Consider the following 21,953-nt stretch of genomic DNA (forward strand, 5'->3'; position numbering starts at 1 on the left):
CTGAGCTATTTTTAGCACCTGAGTCTGAGGCTCCACAGAGCCACCCGCAGTGCCAGGGTCCAATGCTCTTGAACCAATAAAGCAAGGCTGTGAGAGGAGGAGGAGGAGGAGGAGGAGGAGGAGGAGGAGGAGAGAGAGAGAGAGAGAGAGAGAGAGAGAGAGAGAGAGAGAGAGAAGGGGGCGAGGAGAAGGGGATGGAGAAGCAGATGGCTGCTTGTCCTGTGGGCCCTGGCCGGGAATCAAACCAGGGACTTCCACATGCCAGGTGGACGCTTTACCACTGAACCAACTGACCAGGGCCTATCAGTTGTGTTTTTATTTAATGTGGCAGGTACAATCCATTTCTTGCTACCACGGCTCCTGACTTAGGTGACTCTTTAAATCTCAGTTATATATATTCCAGGGACAGGGACCTCACAGCAGTGGAGCAAAAATTTTGCTATTTTCTTATTAAATTTTTTATTTATTAATTTTAGTGAGAGAGGAAGGGGGAGAGAGAGAAAGAGAGAGAAGGGGGAACATTATTAGTTCCTGTATGTGCCTTTACCAGGGATTGAACCAGCAACCTCTGTGCTTCAGGATGATGCTCTAACCAACCAAACTATCTGGCCAGGACAAATTTTGCTATTTTCTTAAAAGAAACAAAAAGAAGTTTGTGTTCTTTAAAATGTTTGAAATAGTTTAAAGTACTTTTTTTTTTTACTTCATTTTGTTAAATCCTTTACAAAATCTTTACTGACTTCTGTTTTTTCTTGAATTAACTCAGAAGTCTTTCGATGTGCATGGCAAATCCTCTATTGTGTAGCCCCCACCCACCTTTCTGCCTTAACCTCCTACGTTCTCTGACCTGGTGCTCTAGCCGCATTTGCCTATTTGTTCTTTCAAACCCAAGCCCTCTCTCTCTCTCTCTTTCTAGCTTAGCAAAGATAATGTGCTATGTTCCTTATGGTTCATTTCCTTTTCACTATTTTCAAATGTAATTTTACCCTACTTTTATTTTCCATCTATGGTGCTTCACATCTTCTACTGAGAATAGCCATTATTCTATTATTAATAAGAAAAAATTGTCTACACCAGTCTCCTTTTTGAGTTGAGCTCCTTTTTTATGGAGCGTAAAGCCAGGAGCTCGAGCATCACTGCTCCTTCCTCCCTTTCCCTTCTCAGGTGCAATCAGTTTCCAAGTTCTGTCAGTTACATATCCTCTGCATCTCAGTCTCTTCCCTTCCCTTCCTCTCCCCTGTGTTTGCCCTAGTTTAGGTCTGACGGGGTCTTGTCAAACAACTTGCTCTCCTCCATCTTAATACTGGACTTGGAGGCACCCTTTTGAAACATATTTTTGAGTACAGCAAACCTTGAATTAAAATCTTTCAATGGCTTTGATGTAATAAAAAGTCCAGATTTCCTAGCCTGGCCACCTATTACTGTAATTAGCTTGTATTGTGTGGGATGAGGAAGCATAGCGTACAACATCCACTTTTAAGCCTTTTAAGAAAAGCAATAGGGGTTTGTGGTAAGAAAGTAACATAAAGATTTATGAAAGGCTTTTTTGGTGGTAACAAACCAAATGAATTTTTATTTTAAGTTTCAAGAATGGTAGCTGTATTTTAATGAGTTATTGCCATAGGAACATATTGTAGACGAGATATGGAAATTAGTTTTCCTTTCTGATGTTTAGGTTAATAGTGTCAGTTGTTTTTAAATATACTTTGTTGTTATTGAGTAAGAATATCAGTGCATGCGTTTGAAGGGCTATAACACTACACCCTGTCTTTCAATCTATCTTCTTCTGGCACAGAATGGTGACATTATTAGAGAATAACTCTCATCAGAATTTATAATAATGCTCAGAATCTGGCTAATGCATACGTTGATGAATCAGTTGACCCCCTACCCTAGGTATGGTAAATGAGTCATGCTAATAGCAATGTTAATACAAGTGATAGCCACACAGATGGTAAACAAGTAGGAGGAAATGAAACAAAATCCTTTGGAAAGGGATTTAGAAATGAAATGCCTGAAGTCTGTTCCAAGTTGGGTCACTATGTTATTAGTTGTTAATTATCTTGAGTGATTCATTTCCCTTCTCTGGGTCTCAGTTTTTTCCACTTGTACAACGAAGGCATTGGACTGTGTAGCCTCTAAAATTTCTATACATTCTAATATTGTTCATTGAATTTAAACATTATAAAATATATCCACTTCATTATATTTTAAATGTATACCAAAGCTTTGGGAATGAGAGCCTTTAAATTGCTTACTGTAGTCTGTTGTCCAGTTGATGAGGGCTCGAAGGCCTCGCTCTGTGCATTGGAGACCAACCTTCTCCTGCTCTCCCTCAGCGTTTTCCAATACACAATTAGAAGTCTGTGTGTTTTGGATATCATTCAAAATTATTCATGCCCAAATACTGCAATGGCCTGAAAATTTACTTTCTCAGTTTAATTTTTTGGTTCTAGTCATCTACCTCCTGAAACTACAGAGACCTCTAATAAATATTCTAGCCATTATTTGGGAAGTATTTTCAGTGAAATACAGTATTCTCTCCTAGCATATGTTGAAGAAAAAGGTGGCAGAGGCCATAGAGGAGAAAATGATGATTGGGACTGCAGTGACTGAGAGCGAACCCTGGCCAGTGCTCTAGTCAGAATGCTAGTTCAATGGATAAGTGCTGGTTCTATGAACCTAGATAAAATATTTTGAAGAGTTATAGGTTGAAGAATGTTTCCTATTGGTTTTAGATTCGATTTTGTATTCAGCAAGCTGTTTAGAACCTTCTATCTTTCGATGTGGTCAATTATACTGCAATATAAGCCATAAAATATTTGTATAAATACCAAGGTGTGTCATCCACAACATACCTTTGCAAATATTTTAGCTTACTACTAAGTGTAATCATGATTAATTAAACACACTTTCCCCTAAATGAGTTAATATAGTCAAGGAGATGAAAAGAGAGGTGTTCGCTGAACTGAGATTAATTGGGAACTCAGTTTAGTTTGATTAAGGATCTCTGTAGTGTGACTGGTCTCAGGAAGACTGATTCATGGTGACAAATGCACAAAAACAACATTAATAAGTCAGTTGCCCATGGGTGCATTTGCACTGGGCGGAGACCTTTCTTACTTTATTGCCGTTGAAAAAAGCCAGCCTGTTTTCTACAAAGGGTTTCATGTATAGTTCATGGAAAGCCAAAATAGTAATCCCATGGTTACTTGGAACATGTGTAATTAATACAGAGAGAGTTGGGTATTTCTAAGGAATATCTGTGGAAGTTGAGCTAGAATCTGGGTAGTTGTCTTACCCTTGCCAGTATCTAAAGATCCTCGTTATCAGGTGTATAGTACACAACAACTACTCATTCATTCATTTATTTATGAATGGATATTTATTGAATATAGACTATGTGACAGATATGGTTTTGGTTTCTGAAAATATATTGATTAATGAAATACAGTTCTGGTTCTTATAAAGGTTATAGTCTATGTAGAAAAAGTTAAGAATTGAACCACATAACTACTATCAAATCCTTACACTCCAATTCTGTTATGTTCTTTACCTGTTACAATGTCCTTCTCTCCCCCTTCCCCCAAAGGTAGCAATTTCCCATGGCAATCATTTTACAACTTCTAAGATTACAACCTACAACCTATCTTACACTTTTCTTTTATTTATGAATGTACCTGGAATTCATCTTTCTGCCGATGATCTTAAAAGGTGATTGATGTGATATACACTTACAATATTAATGGTATAACCTTAATTTATTTAGTTCCTATTTTAAGCCTTACACTGTGCTACACTTAATATATATCTCATGGGCTCCTTACAGAGCTCTGTAATAAGGTATTTTATCTATATTTAGATAAACAAACTGAAACTCAGAGAGGTTGGGTCACACTAACTGACAAAACTAGAATTCAAATCCAAGTCAGCCAGGATCAAAATCCAGCTTCTTTGCCACTACAGTGGTCCCTCATCTACCATGGGGGTCAGGTTCCATAACCCTCTGGGATGGACAAAAATCTGCAAAGTAGCGACCTTATATTTATTTTATTATTTATATATATTTTAAGGCTTTATAAACCCTCCCCACAATTTTGTAAACCTTTCCCACACTCTTATAAACACTTCCTATGCTCTTAAACACTTTCTACACTCTTAAGCCTACGTAATTTTATGTATTTTACTTCGACTTAATATTCTTTTTATGTTTTAATTAATGTTTTTATATTTTTTATATTGCTTTCAATTTTTTAGGCTAGAAAATGCTTATTTTACCACAAAAATAATTAAAATAATAAATATATAAAAATACCTATATACCACAGGCCCTGGCCGGTTGGCTCAGCGGTAGAGCATCAGCCTGGCGTGCGGGGGACCCGGGTTCGATTCTCGGCCAGGGCACATAGGAGAAGCGCCCATTTGCTTCTCCACCCCCCCCCCTTCCTCTCTGTCTCTCTCTTCCCCTCCTGCAGCCAAGGCTCCATTGGAGCAAAGATGGCCCGGGCGCTGGGGATGGCTCCTTGGCCTCAGCCCCAGGCGCTAGAGTGGCTCTGGTCGCGGCAGAGCGATGCCCCGGAGGGGCAGAGCATCGCCCCCTGGTGGGCAGAGCATCGCCCCTGGTGGGCGTGCCGGGTGGATCCCGGTCGGGCACATGCGGGAGTCTGTCTGACTGTCTCTCCCCGTTTCCAGCTTTGGAAAAATACAAAAAACCACAAACAAAAAAAAACACCTATATACCACAAAATTTTGCTATATAGTGAAAAATCTGTGATACAAAAATTAGATATATAGAATTTAAAAATTTGCGATACAGTGAGACCACGAAAAGTGAACCGTGATAAGGTGAGGGTCAACTGTATTCTGTTCTGTTTACCATTTAATAGAGAAGTTAGGTGTTTTCCCTGGTTTCTTTGGGTCAAACCTGTTCAAGACACAGAGATCTCTACACCTTGAGCCAGTCTGATTGTACCACTTTTCTTGTCAAACTCTCTGAGATCTAACTTGTCTCAGAATTAGAGAACAATTACAATATTATGTCCATAAGTGAGCTATCTGGATGTTTTATGGGAAATTTTATTTTCTTGTGGGAGCTCTCTAGCTGCTTCAGTTTCAGTCTCTTCCCTGTGTATCACCTGGTCACTCTCCTCTGTACAGGGGCCAGGAGGATCGCTATGGGACAGAATGTACAGCTTAGCAGGAAGGTAAGCAATTTACAAAAGCGACACTCGTACTTGTGAAGAGTTTTCTGTGGGAAAGAAAGAGCAATGGTCATGGAGGAAGGCCTTTGCAGAGGTTGTTGGAGCATTATTCCAAACATTGCTGTTGAAGACCATGTTCTTGGTGACACTTGCCGTCTTTTTTTTCTGCCCCCTCCATGCGTGCACATTATACATACTTCTTGGAATCTGATGCCAGGGAAAATGTGTTTGTCATGATGTGTTGGCACACTTATGTCAGTATTAGAGCGTCTACATAAAGTCATAGGGACCAGAGTGCAAGTGTAAGGTTGGTACATATGTAGTAGTATTTGATGTCAGAGAGGTGTAGGTGGCACAGGAATTCTGTAGAATGCTACACGGTGGACTGTGTCTTATCACAGGTGTTCCTGGTCGTCGTGCCCACTCCATTGGGTAGGAGTAGATGGTGGGATTTTCTTCCATTGTATCTCAGTTGATCTTGTGTAAGTCTCTGTAACTGCTCACTGATGATTCTCGTTTTCCTCAAGCTACCTCCTCTGACTTCCCCTCCAGCTCCCAGGAATAAGAAAAGTCAAAGTGCCAGACAGGTAGCTGAAATGATCATACCTGAAATAGATGCCTAGCTCTTACCAGACATACTGACTCACGGACTGAACCAGAACACAGAGGTCTGGAGTTTAATACTGGTACTGAAAACTAGCTCCAGTTTTGTGCCCTAGCCTCGATCACACAACTAGTAAATGGTTGACTTAGGATATGAGTCCACGCAGGCTGATTCCAAAACCAGTTCTTTTAAAGCCTACAACACATTGTGTCATTAATAATGCTTTAATATAATAAAAGAAATGTGAGATCCACCCTGTGCTTCCATGAAAATACCTGTAAAATTCAAAATTATTGGAAAAGAAATCCCACTTGTTGAATATGTGTTTAATGGCTCCTTTTTTTTTCAAAGCAACTTAAATTTTTTTTATTTATTTATTAATTTTAGAGAGAGAAGAGAGAAGAGAAAGGGGGAAAGAGTGGGAAGCATCAAGTCATAGTTGCTTCTCATATAGGCCTTGAGCAGGCAAGCCCAGGAATTCAAACAAGTGACCTCAGCATTCCAGGTCGACACCCTATCTACTTGCCCCCACAGGCTTCAATGGCTTTTCTAGAGAAATTTAACACAGATATTTTAAATTTAGAGTAAAATTCTCAGAAAAATAGTGTAATTTACATGCATGGATTTTCCATTTATTATAAAGCCTCTTCTAAAAAACAATAAAAACCCCCAAAACATCATTTATTATTTTTTTTAACTATTTTTTTAAGTCTCATTTTTTAAAAGATTCTGAACACATTTTACAACTCTAATGGATTTATTAGCATCATTATTATTAATACTAACAGTTGTGCCCTGCCAAATAGTTTGGTTGATTGGAGTGTTGTCTGGAAGCACAGAAGTAGCTGGTTCAATTCCCAGTCAGGGCACGTACAGAAACAATTCAATGTTCCTGTCTTTCTGTCTTTACCTGCCTGTCTTAAAAAAATTAACAGTTGTATTGTACTATAAAAATACACAGTCCCTCTCAGAGACTTGTTAAAATGTCTGACATCTTGTCCTCATACCAGATGCCTTTATTACTGTGACTTTTCAGGGGCGAGGTGTCTGATATTTATTGATTTGGTTATTTGTTCACTTTTCTTCCTTAAAATTATTTCTCAGTTTTTAAAAATCTATCTCTTTTATGTCCTTTTTCCTCTTGCTCGTACAGAAGTCAGCAAACTTTTTCTGTAAACAGCTAGGCAGTAAATATCTTAGGCTTCGTGGACTGTGCAGTCTCTGTCACAATCATTGAACTCTGCATTTTAGCATGAAGCAGCCCTAGATAACACAAATGCATTGATATGGCTGTGTTCCAATAAAACTTTATTTACCAAAATAGGCAGTGAACCTGACCAGTGGTGGCAATGTGGATAGAGCATCGACCTGGGACACTGAAGTCCCAGGTTCAAAATCCTGACGTCATCAGCTTGAGTGTGGAGTCACCAGCTTGAGCTCAAGGCTGTGGGCTTGAGCAAGGGGTCATGGCTCAACTGGAGCCCCTCAGTCAAGGCACTTATGAAAAGCAATCAATGAATAAGTAAAGTGGCACAACTACAAGTTGATGCTTCTCATCTATTTCTCTCTCTCTCTCTCTCTCTCTTTCTCTCTCCCTCTCTCTCTCTCTCTCTTTCTCTCTCTCTCTCTCTCTCTCTCTCACACACACACACACATGAGTGCAAAAACAACAAACAGTGAGTGCATTTGGTAGTAGTTTACCAACCCTTGTTCTAGACTGTTGAGTGTGGTGAAATAGCTACGTAGAGTGAACATTTTTAAAAGTACATAGAATTTTTAAAGGAGCAAACAAATGTTGTATAAAAAGTTAAATTTCTCCTATAGACAAAATATACAAAATTTCATGACAATGTTTTAGGCTACTTAGGTGTTTTTCCTTCTCACTCTCCCATGGCATCTTCTTTGGGGTTTGTTTCTATGTTGCAAATATTTGAGGTTATTGGATAAGTGAATTCCAGACAACTTGCTTCATGTGAATGTGTGCATACCTGTGTTTGTGCACCTCAGGTAAAGAACTAAAGTCTTTGTACGAGACCTAAATAATATTAGTTTGATCCTCATTTCATGAATTTTGGAGAGCTCAGTGTCCCCACTCATAACACCAGGTTTTATGCATCTTTTCAGGGTGCAGTTCTATTTTTATGGTCACCTCTGGCTCTGATTTCTACTTCTGCCAAGTCAGTTCAGTGTAGAAATTGTTCAGCAATCTCTGCTCTCTAAAAAATTTCTTGGCCATTTGTTCACCTCACATACCAGCCTCCCACCATGTGTCTCAGCTTTGCACAGTCCCTTCCAGATGGCCCCAGGCTTGCCAGACTCTTCTTACTTGGCTACAAATTAAATTCATTTTTTTTCCAGCCTTACTCCCAAACACCTCTCTGATTCCTCTGTATATTTTCTAATCGATAGATTGCTTTGGGCATTAACGACACTTAACAATATTAATTCTTCCTATCTATGAGCAGTTATATGCATCCATTATTTGTATTTTTTTCAATTTCTTTCTTCAGTGTCTTACAATTTTCTGAATACAGGTCTATTACCCCCTTGGTTAAATTTATTCCTAGGCATTTTTTTTTTTTTTTTTTGTATTTTTCTGAAGCTGGAAACGGGGAGAGACAGTCAAACTCCCGCATGCGCCCGACTGGGATCCACCCGGTACGTCCACCAGGGGCGACGCTCTGCCCACCAGGGGACGATGCTCTGCCCCTCTGGGGCATCGCTCTGCCGCGACCAGAGCCACTCCAGTGCCTGGGACAGAGGCCAAGGAGCCATCCCCAGCGCCCGGGCCATCTTTGCTCCAATGGAGCCTTGGCTGCGGGAGGGGAAGAGAGAGACAGAGAGGAAGGAGGTGGGGCGGGGGGTGGAGAAGCAAATGGGTGCCCCCCCTGTGTGCCCTGGCCGGGAATTGAACCCGAGTCCCCCGCACGCCAGGCCGACGCTCTACCGCTGAGCCAACCGGCCAGGGCCTATTTTATTTTTTTGATGTGACTGTAAATTGAAAAAAAAAATTTAAGTTTCTCCTTATGATAGTTCATTATTGGTAAATAAAAATGCAACTGATTTCTGAATATTTAGTTAGAACTAGATTTATATACCAATTCTAGCAGGTTTTTGGTGGGATCTTGAGAGTTCTCTAGATACAGAATCATGTCATCTGCAAATAATAAAAGTCTTAATTTTTCTTTTCAGTTTGGATACCTTATATTTCTTATCCTTGTCTTAAAACTGTGTGGAATAAGAGTGGTGGAAGTGGAGATCTCTGTTTTGATCCTGATCTTAAAGGAAACACATTTAGTTTTTCCCCACTGAGTGTTATGTTAACTGTGGGTTGTTATATGTGGACTTTGTTATGTTGAGGTATGTTCCCTCTATTCCCACTTTGCTGAGAGTGTTTATCCTAAATGGGTGCTGAATTTTGTTAAATGCTTTTTCTGTATCTATTCATGTGATCATATGATTTTTATCCTTCACTTTGTTTATGTGGTGTATCACATTAATTTGCAGATATTGAACTGATCTTGCATTCCAGGAATAAAGCCTACTTGATAATGGTGCATGGTCTTTTATTATATGTATTGTTGAATTCAGTTTGCTAATATTTTGTTGAAGATTTTTGCATTTATATTCATTAGATGTATTGACCTATCAGAGATATTAATATTATTTTCTTTGTAGTGTCTTTGTCTATTCTATTTTTAGAAATAGGATAATACTGTCCTCATATAATAAGCTTGGGAGTCTTTCCTGCTCTTGGGTTTAATGGGATTGTTTGAGAAGGATAGATGTTAGTTCTTCTTTGAATATTTGCTAAAATTCACCTGTGAAACCATCTGGTTCAGGACTGTTGTTTATTGGGAGGTTTTATAGTTTTTTTTTTGGGGGGGGTTGACTACTGAATCTGTTTTATCTGTTGAAATTGATCTGTTCAGATTTTCTGTTTGTTCTTGATTTTGCCTTGGAAGATTGTCTGTTTCTAGGAATTTATCCATTTTTCCCAGATTGTTTAATATTTTGGCATATAGTTGTTTATAATATTTTCTTATAATCTTTTGTATCTCTGTGGTGTCAGTAGTTACTTCTCTTTCATTTCTGGTTTTATTTATTTGGGTCCTATCTTTTTCTTGATTAGACTGGCTAAAGGTTTATCAATTTTATTTATTTTTTCAAAGAACCAGCTCTTGGTTTCATTGATCTTTTGTATTTTTTTAGACTCTATATCTTTATTTTCACTCTGATCTTTATTATTTCCTTATTTCCTTCCTTCTATTCACTTTGGGCTTTGTTTTTTGTTCTTTCTCTAGTTCCTTTAGGTGTAAGGTTAGACTGTTTATTTGAAACTTTTCTCATTTTTTGAGGTAGATCTATATTGCTGTGAATTGCCCTCTTAAAACTGGGTTGTTATGAAGATTTGACACTGAACACTTTGGTTTGTTTTGTTGATATTCTTGATTTTAGTAGGCTCATTTCATTCACTTTCTTTTTTCTTTTTTTTTTTTTTTACAAAAATACAATGACAGGGGTCACTGCTTATAAAGTCAATGTGAAAATAGGGCTCTTCCTTAAGGAGTTTCTAGTCTAGAGAGAGAGAGAAATACATGCCTACAACATGCCAACAGGTGCTTTGACTTTACACTTTGTGGAAGGGCTGACGTTTGATTTGGACTTTTTAGAATTTATTAAACTAGAAGAGATGCAGAAGACATTTTGGGCTAAGGAAAGAAAATGAACAAAGTCTCAATAGTTCAAAAGTCTATATTCAATTAAAGCTAGTGCAGGCTCATTATCTATTATCTATAATTTCTAAATCAAAGAAACTCTGAAAACCATTTTTTTTCCTTAAGTTTGAAGCAAACTTATTTGGTAGCACAACCTGTTCTGAATTGGCATGAGGCTGTCTATAATCTTTATTTATTTCACTTAGGAGAATTGTAGAATTTGCAACAGAAATACTAATTTTTTTTGTTACAGGTGTTGCCCCAACCTATAAATTGTGCTAATATTTTATTCATGTACTGTATTACTTAAAAAAGTACTCTCTTATTTTCTGAAAACCTGAATTGTAATAAACTCCTTTACCCAAGTGTTTCAGATATGGGATTGTGGACCTGAAGTAATTATGGGATTATGGGTGATGCAATAGAAGCTATAGTCAGAAAGAGAGATAAAGATTTGCTGGTTCTTGAATGCCTGATGAAAAATGCTAGAAATTCCATGTCAGGCTGTGCTATATAGTTTTAAATAAGGTAGTGAAGTATTCAACAATATTTTATCAAAATTAGTTTGTATTCCTGAGTATGGCTCCATTTTAAATTTATTTCCCCAACCAACCACCAGACGTTGGAAGAAAATAGTGATGTCAGATGAAATGCCTTTCGGAAGTAGATGTTTACATCCATCATTTTTTCCCTTGTGAAGATGTGTGTGAAAAATGGGGCTAGAAAAAGCAATATGAGATTGTGTTTGCAGCTTGCTAAGTGTAATATGATATAAATATGGTCAGGGTTTGGTGTGCCCAGATGACCGTGCTTTGAAAATGCAAAAATTGCTTCTTGAAGGAAAAAGTCAACAAGCAAAAAAGCACAAGAAACAGTAATATATTTTACTTTGGGCTACATTTCCTACAAAATAATTAGATTTTAATTAGGTTAGGAAAATTATTTGAAAGTAAAAAATGTTGTTGTTGTTGCTGTGTGTGTGTGTGTCTGTTTCCTAACAAGTTTCTAAACTGTTAGAAACAGTAAAATTTTGGGAATTAAAAGAATAATTCTGGAGTGTACACGTCTCCTTTTTTCTTTCTTAGCATCTCTGGAAAGTTAGTCTCGCACTTTTCCTGAGTTTGTAATTAATCCTGGACTCGAGAAATAAAATGCATTTTATTTCTATTTTAAAATTGTCATTTGGGGGGCTAGAAGCAGAGGAAGTCATATGTAATAAAACTATAAATTGATATATTTTTCAAAAAGAGTAACGGGTGGCTGCCTTAGGAATATTGCTAAATCTACTTCCCAGAAGTCATATTTCAATTTTTGTAAGTCTAGGCAGGATATCAGAAAATCCCACCCAATTCATAGCTTAGCCTTTTCATAAAATCTCAACACTTGACTTTAGAAGTACTGAGAATAATAATAGCATGTTTACAAACATTTCATGGCTCTCACTAAATCCAAGGATGAAGTACATATATTAGGCCATGGAAGAAGTACTGTTTGATGCTATAACCTTAAGAGTTGTAGTCTATTCAGCATTCTTACAAGTTTTGTTTTAATTCTTTATAAAAATTAAAAAGTATGTATAATATAAAAACAAATAATATTTATTTCTGATTTCAAAGTATTCAATGTTTATTTTAGAAAATTTAAATAAACAGAAATAGAAATTGATGATGATATCTGTGGGGTGTTTTAATGTTCCACCAGTACTCTACTTCATGCTTTTTATATACATTATCTCAGTTAAGCTTTACTGTGTGGTTTATTATTGCTCTCGTTTCATATAAACAGAAACTGATGCCTAGAGAGGTCAGGTGACATGCATAAAGGCATCATGGCAGGAAGTGTTAGGAAGAAGTAAAGCCCAGGGAGTCTAAATCCAGAAGTCATACTCTGAACAAACTGTAACCTACTGCCTCCCTTTAGTCTCCTGTAACCACCAAGATATTCACTGAAAAATAGCCACTGTTGTATTTTTGTATATACACCTTCTATTTTCCCCATGTGCATATATTTTTCAAACACAATTGAAATCCTAGTGCAGGCTGTTTTTTTACTTTTGTTGTTGCATATTTTCATCGGTCAATCTATTAACTAATAAAATGGCAAAGATGTGTTCTTGGTTTAATCCAGAATGGAGCCCTAATGCTGAGTGTCTAAGTGATGCCTTGGAATAAAAACGAACCAACAATAACAAGGAGCCCACTCTCGTGAATAAGTGGGCCTTGTGCTAACACCTCCTCCTAAGCATCTCTACTTCCATTTCTTGTCTTAAGGTGTCAGTGACAACATAAGGCATGCGGTAGAAAATGGAATAGGGACTGGTTTTCCAAAATTTATCTTTATATTCCTTTCCTTCCCACATATGATGATCCAGAACATTGTTAACAACCTTAAAGTTTTAGAATTAGTCATTAAGATAGATATTTGCATTTATAGAGTATAAATTTTATAAACAGGAATGGTCAAGGTGATTTGTACTATGTCTTTTTTTTTTTTTTCTGAAGCTGGAAACGGGGAGAGACAGTCAGACAGTCTCCCGCATGCGCCTGACCGGGATCCACCCGGCACGCCCACCAGGGGCGATGCTCTGCCCATCCTGGGCGTCGCTATGTTGTGACCAGAGCCACTCTAGTGCCTGAGGCAGAGGCCACAGAGCCATCCCCAGCGCCCGGGCCATCTTTGCTCCAATGGAGCCTCAGCTGTGGGAGGGGAAGAGAGAGAGAGAGGAAGGAGAGGGGGAGGGGTGGAGAAGCAGATGGGCACCTCTCCTGTGTGCCCTGGCCGGGAATCGAACCCGAGACTTCTGCACGCCAGGCTGACACTCTACCACTGAGCCAACCGGCCAGGGCCTGTACTATGTCTTAATATATATATATATATTTTAAAGGTTCTCTTTTAAATATATACAGCGAGTGCTTGACTTACGACCGCGATTGGTTCTGACAGACTGGTCATAACACGATTTGACCGTAATTTGAGTAGGCTATATGTACAGTACCGTGAAATGATGTTATAAAAATATTTAAGTCATTTTATCATAATTTTCTTTCATTATTGTTATATATCATAATTTTCTTTGTTCATTTTATGCCATTTGTATCATCTCTACACCATTTTGTTTCTTATTTTTACATTCGTCAGGTTTAAGTGAAACACTACATTACCAGTACAACTGGTTTAATATTTACAAAATATACAAAATTACAAAATACAGGTGCATACAAAAATACAAAATACAGGTGTAAAAAATACCATAGGAAACATTTTCCCAATTGCAAAACATATCAAAATATATAAACATGTACGAAACATATTATTGGCCAGCACTGTCGTACGCCCATGTGGGCAATGCTTGCACTGCCAGACGCGGAGCAGTCATGGCTAGCGATTGTGGTCATAAAGTCAAGTGGTCGTAAGTTGCATAGGTCGTAAGTCGATCAATACCTGTACTAGTTCTTGTTAAGGAGATTGCAAATCTTGGGAAAGGGAGCCAAATTTATTTGTGGGGAATCTGTAAGTGCTGAACTTGGCATTAGGCATTTTCTTACCCCCCCAACTCTGAGAGGCAGGTTACTAGCCTCACTTTGCAAATGAGGAAAATGAAACTCAAAGAAGTTAAGAAATTTGTCCACGAACAGGCATAGCTGGTAACTAGGAACACTGGGATTTGAACTCAGGGATGTATGTCTCTGACATTTTAATCAATTTTGTAGTTGTACAAAAGGTTCACGAGTTTTTTTTAATTTAGATTTAATTCCAATATCATAAAATTTGTCCTTTTAAAGATTACAGTTGAGAGTTTTATATTTGTGTGTGTGTATTCACAAGGCTATACTACTGCCATCACTATCTAAATTACAGAACATTTTTATCAGGCCTCAAAGAAAACCCATACCCATTTGCAGTCTCTTTTTCTTTTTTTTGGTGAGAGGAAGGGAGATAGTGAGGCAGACTACCCCGTGCAACCTGACTGGGATCCACCCAGTAACCCCATCTGGGGTCAATGCTCAAGAACCGAGCTATTTTTTTGTGCCTGGGGCTGACATGCTCTAATGGAGCTATCCTCAGCGACCCTGGTCACGCTCAAACCAATCGAGCCACTGACTGTGGGAGGGGAAGAAGAGAGAAGTGGGAGGGGGAAGAAGCAGATGGTCACTTTTCCTTTGTGCCCTGACTGGGAATTAAACCCAGGATGTCCATATGCTGGGCTGACACTCTATCCATTGAACCACTGGCCAGGGCCTAGCAGTCTCTTCTTACAGAGTTTTGATGAAGCAAAAATCTTCAAAACTGTTCTACTAAAAGTCTAATTTTCTTAAATTCTTTCTCCAAACAAAAATGGATCTTAGTTATTTATATAGATGTTGCAGAGAAGTTATAAAAATAACCTCAAATAACAGATGATTGATGTTGCTGAATATATTTTTAAATAGGAAAAGGATTACTACTGGAAGACTTTTCCAAAGTTATCAACGTCAATAAAATCCCCACAACCTCCATGATCATTACCATTACTATTGAGCACTTACTCTCTGGCAGGTGCAATATTGACATATTCTACTTCTTTTCATTCTAACAACAATCCTGTTAAGTATTAATACTCACCCTGTTGTGCAGACAAGAAAAAATAGTTTGGGGAAGTTTATCACTTAAGTGTCCGAGTTCAGAAATAAACCCAGATCCGGTCTTAACCACTGAGCTTATTCAAGGGAGAAGAAATACTGTAAATCAAAAGAGAGCATAGACCTAAAATGTAAATAACATTTTAATCCAAAGGGAAAACTTACACAAGCTCAGGATACTGAAGAAGGTTATTCAGCTCTAGCTCCTGGAAGCGTTATCCCAGTGGTTACATATCAACTTGATCAGATACATTCAGTGTACATCTGCTTAAAGCTATAGAAGCCGGATCTTTCAGGTCCTTACTTTAAAAAAAAAACACCTGATAATCTGTCACACTAGAAATAGAAACAGTTGCAAATTTAGGAAGTGTCTGATCCCTTCAGACACTTCAGACAATATAGGAAAAAATACTTTCCTATTTTTCACTAATCACAGTTGCAAATGTTTGTATGATTATTTGGCTGAATTTTCAATAAGTACTTTGGTTCTCCTATGACTCCATCAGACATACAGATAATAAATTAAATGAATCAAAGATTGCTATGTGAAAGTTCTATGCTAAGAAATAAACATAAGAGATCCCCGAAGAGGAGCAGCCAAACTATTCAGGGAACAGTTTGGTGGAGATGACACGGGACCAGATTTTTGAAGGATGGGCACATGTATTCAATGGGATAAGAAGGAAAGAAGGATACATACACATGAAACAGTGTGCCTCAACGGTATGAGCGGTGTTAAGTTCATGGAAAGAGATGAAAGAAGATTAGGCAAACCCTCAAGGGTCGTTGGGGGGACCTTAAATTGTTGACTTTATCTTGAATGCTCTTGAAAAGTTTCTGAAGAGCAAAATCCTTCAGGGATTTAGGTTTTGGGGTGACTATTTTGAAGATAGTTGTACTGTCTTTCATTAATTATGTTACAGTAATCAGGCAAGAAGTGGTCAAGGCCTGAAAGAAGATAGCAACAAAGTGGGTGGATGTGAGAGATGTTAGGGAAATAGTATCTCTAATACCACATCTCCGTCAAGCCTTCAACGTGACCCAAATCAGTGTTTCCCGGTAGCAATTTTTCTCCTCCTCTCCCTGTCCAGATCATAGATCCATAACCACTTGCATTAGAATAGTTAAAGCTCACCATTATGAGAGTTGGCCCAAGCTATAAGTTAAGATTCTCTTCTAGGTCCTAGTCTGAAAGTCGACATTAGTAAATACCATGTTGTTGCTTTAAAGGCAATATTATATTTACCGATGTCAGGACTTTAAATGAATGGCTGCTCTCTGCTTTTAGAGAGCAGATAATTTTCAGAGAGAAAATTGAATTTTCAGGAAAAATGCCCTGAAATTGCTTCTATGCATTTTATAAAGCAAATTTGATATTTAAACGATTAAAACCAGAAGCAGCACAAGAATACACTATTGCAGTGTATTCTTTACACAATTTCCCAGTAAAGAATATTGCACTGGGAGGGTGTGCCCTGACTTGAGTGGTAACTCGGCCACTAGAGCCATGGGACTTTAGAGGAAATCACTGTCCCCCGTTTTTGTCTTGATTTCTGTTGAAAGCTGGACCTAAATATTGACTGTCTTATTTGATTTTTGAAATTTTATTCCACAAATCTGGAATGAAGTCATTCCACAAATAAATTTCACTTTCCTATCAGTCTTTTGGAAAAACTCCATTCTTGTCAAATGCCACCATATTGGAGTTCACTTTGTCTTTCCTTTACCTCCCTCCTAGGCAAATAAAATTGCTCCCCTCATCTTTGCTCTCACAATAGTTTGCAAGCATCTCTATACTTATCACCATTATTTCTATAGCTATCTGTTCTTCCCCATTCCCCCTAGATATGAGGTCACTGAGAGCAGGGGTTATTTTTATGATTTACATTATATGCTCAATAAACATGCATTGAATAGAAATTTAAAAGTTTAATTCTTAACAGACAGGTGTAGTATATACTATACAATTTAAGATTTTTATTTGCATAGAACAGATAATGTGAAAGATAAAAGGATTTGGTTGAGTAGTTATTACTGGAGTTGATGGTGGTATTTATTTATTTATTTATTTGTTTGTTTATTTATTATGTGGGAGGTAGGGAAGCAGAGAGACAGACTCCCACTAGTGCCCAGTTCGGGATCCACCTGGCAAGCCCTCTATGGGGTGAATGCTCTGCCCATCTGGGGCTTGCTCTGTTGCTCAGCAAGCAAGCTATTTTAGTACCTAAGGTGAGGCCATGGAGCCATCCTCAGCAGCTGGGGCCAACTTGCTTGAGCCATTGGAGCCATGGCTTGAGGGAGAGGAAGAGAGAGAGAAGAAGGAGGGGGAGGGGGAGAGAAGAAAATAGTCACTTCTTCTGTGTGCCCTGACTGGGAATCAAACCTGGGACTTCCACATGCCGGACTGACACTCAACCACTTAGCCAACTGGCCAGGGCCTTGTTTTCTTTAATATTCAAGAGTTTTGAAATTCCACAAGGGCATGGGAAAGTCAAATACACCTTATTTTAATTGCTAATATTAATTGTTTCCCTCCAATGTCACTTAAATTTAAACCGTCACTTTAAAAATTTAGTACATAATTTAAAATTAAAATAAGAGTAATATCTGAGGTTATGGCACTTAGAACTTTTCTTGTTTTATTTTTTTCCATGTACCCCCTTCATTGTAGAGGATAAGTCTTATCAATATGTAGTAATAAATACTTTTTAACCAAATAAAAATGTATATATTTAAATAACTTTACATATTCTTTATTTTGAAGAATTAATATATATACATGGTATGAAGTTTAAAAGTACAAAATGAAAGACAGTCTAGACTCTAAAGGAAGTCTGCTCCTCACTCCTGTCTTCAGCATCCTAATCCCTCTTGCTAAGTTTATGATGTCAGTTTCTTGTGTACCTTTCAGGAAGAGTTTGTAAATATTTTATCACACAAATTATAGTATACTTTAATATTCTTTTACATGCTTGTTAAATTTTGTACATTATAAACATTATAAATTAATATAATTATTTTTTTTTCCAAATGAGAAGAGGGGAGATAGAGAGACAGACTCCCACATGCATACTGACTGGAATCCACCCGGTGACCCTAGTCTGGGGCCAATGCTCTGCCCATCTGGGGCCATACCTGCAACCAAACTATTTTTAATGTGTGAGACAGAGGCTCCATGGAGCCATACTCAGTACCCGGGGGCCAATGCAATCAAAGCAATCTGGCCACGGTTGTGGGAGGGGAAGAGGGGGGTCAGGGGGGTAAGAAGCAGATGTTTGTTTCTCCTGTGTGCCCTGACTGGGAATCAAACCTGGGACATCCACACGCTGGGCTGACACTCTACCACTGAGCCAACTGGCCAGGGCCATTACATTTCAAATAATAAATTTCAGAGCTCTTTCATATCAATTCATATGAAGTTAATGATTTTTTAAGTTGTAAAACATTGTTTTGTAACAAGAGGTGCACCAAAATTCAATTAGTTGCCTATTGATAGATTAGTATTATTAGGATCGAATAGCATACCATCAATGTATTTTTTGATACCTTGTGTAGTGGTGACTAATTTATCTTGTGCAACTATATCAGTTAATATCTAGGGAAGGTATTTAGAAAAAGTGGTTTTCTTTGTTGTTGTTTTGTTTTCATTTGATGAAAACAAATGAAGATGAAGACATATCACCAACCATAATGTATTCAATGAATACTCTTTCTAAGAATGCGCGAGTTCCCATTTATTTTGCATTCTTTTTAGTACACTGGCTTATCAAACATTTTTATCCTTGAAATTTGAATAATTGAACAATAGAATAGTATTTTATAATTTATAGTTCTTTGATTTTGAGTAAATCTTATGAGTTTTCACACACTTAAAAGTGAATTATTTCTGCGTTATAGCTTATAACTTTACTGTAAATTCTTGAGGGGTTATTGTTTTTTAATTTGACGCACAGTTGAACAGAATCCCCAAATGAAAAATCCACAATAACATTCCCCATATTCTTTTACTTCAGCAATATTAAATATTAAATGTTAATTTAGTACTAATTTCATCTTAGCAATATTTAATAAATTATTACATGTTCTAGCTACTATGATAAAATAAGAGATATAGATACATAAATTTGTAGATAAAGGAGCTCATAATCTATTGAGAAAAGAGACATATGTGCAGGTAGAATAAAATAAACGCCATGGGAGAAGAATGATAGTATATTTTGGGAGCTCAGAGGCTGTTGTGATTGATTTGAGGTTGAACCAAGTGGCATCAGAGAAAATTTCCCAGAGGAAGCTGGTGGCATTTGTGGTACATTGTTTAAAAAATGTACAGGATTTTTAAGGTCAGTGAAGAGTTAGGTGATAGGAATGAGAATGCCCATTTGGAACCATGCCCTTATTTTGACTAATAAGCAAATGTTGCTTCACTGAAATTCACAAATATCAACTATCTTGAATAGATTTTCTTCATATTTCTCACAATAAATAACTCATACTTGGCTATGATAAGGTAAAAATATTATTCTTCTGTTTGACTCATATAACTCATATTTAAAGGTTTTTTTTATAGATGACAAGCTCAACATTTATTCAAAACAACTTGTTACAGTGTTATTAGAAGAGAATGGCAAACCTCCAACACTCACAGCAAGTTCTGAAGTATTATTTGTTTGAAGATTGAGGTCTGGCTGTGGGAAGATTGGAAGAAAATACAGGGAGGTCTTATACATTAACTGGACCTCAGGTTTTATCAGAACAGAATTGTAAAAGTAACATTATTTCTTGCCTTTTTTTCTTTAAGTCTGGTAATATAAGTACTTAAGTTAAATGAGAATGATTGCTCTGTATCTCATAGCGATGTGATAGGACGTGGGCTAGGGCTAGAGGTAAATGCAGGGTCTCAATCTGGCTGCTGGTTCTTTCAGAAATGGAGTTTGTACTTTCGCAGATAATTACCAGTACCTATTACTGTAATTGTGGCTAGAAAGTAAATGGTAGCATTTATTAAGCACTGGACATTGTATACTTGAATGAGAGGTACCTCCTTCAGTTCAGCTCACATTTCTTAATCTATATAAAGTTTTTTCTGACTACAACTTGTAGTTTCTCCCCCAAAAGATAGAATGAGCCACTTTCTTTTTCCTGTGTACCTTCACTGAGCTCCGCAGTGCTACCTAATTTGCAAAGCCGTTTCCTTACAGTTTACTGATTGCTTTTCCTTTCCTAGCTTTCAGGGCAAGGATTTAGTTTTAGTTTCTAACTACTTGTGGCAACTACTTGTGAATGGATGAGTGACTGAATGAAAAGTTATCTTAAAACCTCAGCCCCTTTTCCAGTGATATTGCTCTCGTTTTGAATTCCTATCTCAAACATTTTTAAATTAATCTAATTTAATTTGATTTTAGTGCTTCCCTGGTAGGAAATCTTGGTCTTTTAAAAGTGGGTATATTTTTTTCCAATAGAAAAATGGAAAAATAACATGAACATGCAATTCCCCTGAAAAAAATATAAGCTCTCAAACACGTGAAAAGTGTTCAAACTCAGAATTAGAGACATGCAAGTTAGGATGACATTACAATTAAATTGACAAAAATAAAAATGTAGGACAATATGTTCTATTGGTGGGGCTGTGGGGAAACAAGAGCTCTCATGCAAGGAATTTCTACAAGGCTCTTAGAACCATATGGATGTTTTACATACTCAAATATGTAATAAAAAAATAACTGAAGTTAATTAATCTTAATAAATAATTAAAATTAACCAGCAGGGAATATAAGTAATAATAAATGGGCATAACTGAATTACAAATAAACTACACTGAAAAGGTTAAGAAAGAAAAGAACTAACCTAAGTCACTTTGAAAAATACTATTTTGTGGAGAAAAAGGAACCCTCATTCACTGTTGGTGGGAATGTAAAGTAGTACAACCATTATGGAAGAAAGTATGGTGGTTCCTCACAAAACTGAAAATAGAACTACCTTATGACCCAGCAATCCCTCTACTGGGTATATACCCCCAAAACTCAGAAACATTGATACGTAAAGACACATGCAGCCCCATGTTCATTGAAGCATTGTTCACAGTGGCCAGGACATGGAAACAACCAAAAAGCCCGTCAATAGATGACTGGATAAAGAAGATGTGGCACATATACACTATGGAATACTACTCAGCCATAAGAAATGATGACATCGGATCATTTACAGCAAAATGGTGGGATATTGATAACATTATACGGAGTGAAATAAGTAAATCAGAAAAAACCAGGAACTGCATTATTCCATACGTAGGTGGGACATAAAAGTGAAACTAAGAGACATTGATAAGAGTGTGGTGGTTACAGAGGGAGGGTGGAAAGGGAGAGGGAAAGGAGGAGGGGGAGGGGCACAAAGAAAACTAGATAGAAGGTGACAGAGGACAATCTGACTTTGGGTGATGGGTATGCAACATAATTGAATGACAAGATAACCTGGACATGTTTTCTTTGAATATATGTATCCTGATTTATTGATGTCACTCCATTAAAAAAATAAAATTAAAAAAAAAGAAAAATACTATTTTGACTAGAAACTATAAAATGCTAAAGACAAAAAAAAAATCACTTCTGTGGCATTCTTGCCAAAATTAATAACCATTGACTAAGCTTCAGAAAGCACCAGAGAAACCCAAATTGAAAAACATTCAACAAAATATTTGACCAATATTTATTCAAAATGTCAAGGTCCTGAAAGACAAGGAGAGACTGAGGCTCTGTCATAAATTAAAGAAAAATAGGAGGACAACGAAGTGCAATGTGTGTCCTAGGGGGATCTT

The 21,953-nt window shown here is 37.4% G+C and overlaps 1 protein-coding gene across 1 annotated transcript in view; it reads left to right on the forward strand.

Annotated features, from left to right (window-relative positions):
• The window catches only part of FGF12 (fibroblast growth factor 12), a 614,868-nt gene that overhangs the window by 155,944 nt on the left and 436,971 nt on the right, over nucleotides 1–21,953 (forward strand). The window lies entirely within an intron of this gene.

Source organism: Saccopteryx bilineata, chromosome 8 (genome assembly GCF_036850765.1).
Source record: "Saccopteryx bilineata isolate mSacBil1 chromosome 8, mSacBil1_pri_phased_curated, whole genome shotgun sequence".
In the NCBI taxonomy this organism is placed as follows: Eukaryota; Metazoa; Chordata; class Mammalia; order Chiroptera; family Emballonuridae; genus Saccopteryx; species Saccopteryx bilineata.